We start from the raw sequence: 2,430 nt of genomic DNA, 5'->3' as shown, positions 1-2,430 counted from the left end.
GTCAGGCCAAATGGCCTGACCAGTCTGCTCATGTTGAGCAGACTACGGTCTGCTCAACCAGAGCAGACCACGGTCTGCTCTGCTGAGCAGACCTGTGTTTGCTCTGCTGAGCAGACCTGCGTCTGCTCAGCCATGAGCAGACCGGCTGGTCTGCTCAATTGGCAGACCAGCCGGTCACCCCGAACCCGCGCTCCCCGGATGATTTTTCGATAAAAAAATTGGGTATGTAATTTTCAAATAGAAGTAAAAAGGGGTTATATCATAAATTGTTATCAAACTTAAAGCTTTAAAAGGATAAGGTTTGTAATGTCTAAGCAAATTTAATTTAAGTGAGGAGGTTTAAAGAATGATTTTAGAATTTGGGGATTTATGTGGATTATGGCATAAATTAAAATCAAGCCTAAGTGCTTGAGTGTAGAATTTAAAGTATAATATAAAATAAGTTGGGATTTAGTTTAAGTGTTTAATATGTAGGGGTTGAAAATGTTTGATTACGGGATTTATTACGTAGTAAGTCGACTTGGTTAAATAGGATATTAAGAAGGCAAGAATAAAAATGGATGGATTTAGAGCCAAGTCAAGCGTAAACGCTTGAATAGAAAAGCGAAAGTTTGTAAAAGTGAAATAGTTTTATGAGTTAAAATGTTAATTTAGCACTTGTTCGTATTATAGATTCTACGCTTTATCGGATTGGAGAATTAGAGGAATTGGAGTTAAGCAACGGGCTATATTATATTTTGCATTTGGAAAATTTGGATTAAGCGATCGAGGTGAGTTCGCGATTTACTTTCGAGTATTATTATTTTTATTTATAAATAGATACATGTATTTGATTGAATGTTTTAGTTTAAACTTATATATTTGTTTATAGAACTCATATTGATATTAATAGAGTTTTATTAAAATATTTTAAATAATAAGTTTATGACTTTTATTAATAGTTTATTTTATGCTATAAACGAATAAAATATATTACACTTTATTAAAGGTCGCATAAATTGAGTTTGAAATATATTGAAAAATGTTTGATACTAGACTTTGATTTTTATAATGGATAATACGATTTATAGTTGATGATGGCTAGATCGTGAAATCGCCTTTGAAATAGCATCGTTTATTTGAAAAGAGCATGTATTATTTAGTTAATGCTCTTTATTCTTTTTAGACCTTTAAACATGTATATTAGTATAAAGAATTTGAGAATTTTATTATAATACTTGTTATTTTGATAGCTTCGCTATATGTATGTTTATTATACGAGCTTATACATTGTTTGTCCTGTGGAATTATTATTTAAACCCAATAAGTGATCCGTGGGAAACGAGCTACCTATTGGGCGTCAATAGGCTGTGTGATCACCAGTACTGATACGAGTCGAGTCTAGGCGTCTATGGTCAATGATTTGAAATGATAAATTATGATTATCGATCGATTAATGGAATAAGGAGGATAAAAAGAAATGTGATAGACACAAGGTAACTCGGTCGAACTATCTCGGGACCTGTGTCTAGTGGGTAACTCGGTCGAATTATCTCGGGACCCACAACTTGGGATTAAGTAGTGGCATGATGTAACTCGGTCGAATTATCTCGGGACTATGCCACGTGGTAGCGGGTAACTCGGTCGAATTATCTCGGGACCCGGCCACTCGGACGATATGATTCGAAAAACAATTATCGTTGATTATGTTCTATAGGTTCATAGCATTTGGGTTTAGGGTTTCGAACGGATCCGATATTGGAAATTATTAAATTATATTTTATGTTTATTTATGTTTATCAAATCGTTTACTATCGAAGTATGTTTAATTAATTGTTTATTATCGAGGTATGTTTAACTATAAACTATTTATTGATCATAAAGTAAAGTATATTTTATCGTTAATGCGACCTTATCTTTAAGTATAATACCGTTAGTAAATTGTGAACTCACTCAGCGTTGTCTGACCCCCCAACAGTGTTTTCTTTCAGGATTAACATATGACGATGTGGTCGAGCTTCCATTCGTTGTTCCGGAAGTCTCAGTTATGGGAGGTCTTATTCTTCTTAGAGCTGCAGTAGTCATGATAGTAGACCTAGCTAGTAGCAGACGATTTATGTTTATATTATGACCTGCTAAAATGATGTATTTTGGAAAAATGAATTATCCAGGGATTTAATATATGGTTAATTGGTATTTTATACAGGTGTGGTTATTTAAGTTTACAGGCGTTATATTGCCGATTTTTCGAAAATGGTTTTATTAAGTATTATAACGATTTTGGAAAAGCGAAAATTTTTTTAGATAAATTTAGGCTTGCTACGGGTTTCGGAACCAAAATTCCCATTCCCTAGCGCCGGTCGCGGCCCTCGATTTCGGGTCGTGACACTTTGAAAGTTATTTTTCTATAAATTAATTTGTGCTGTTAAAAGAAACTCCATATCATATAAT

General features: G+C 33.7%; 1 long non-coding RNA gene across 1 annotated transcript; it reads left to right on the top strand.

Annotated features, from left to right (window-relative positions):
- The first annotated feature begins 393 nt into the window (after positions 1-393).
- LOC126669628 (uncharacterized) lies at positions 394-2,182 on the top strand. Its single transcript, XR_007638525.2, has 2 exons — positions 394-770; positions 1,958-2,182. It is a non-coding gene; the product is annotated as an uncharacterized LOC126669628 (long non-coding RNA).
- The last annotated feature ends 248 nt before the right edge of the window (positions 2,183-2,430 follow it).

The sequence above is a fragment of the Mercurialis annua genome, linkage group LG2 (genome assembly GCF_937616625.2).
Source record: "Mercurialis annua linkage group LG2, ddMerAnnu1.2, whole genome shotgun sequence".
In the NCBI taxonomy this organism is placed as follows: Eukaryota; Viridiplantae; Streptophyta; class Magnoliopsida; order Malpighiales; family Euphorbiaceae; genus Mercurialis; species Mercurialis annua.
This window is presented reverse-complemented; position numbering and strand designations above follow the sequence as displayed.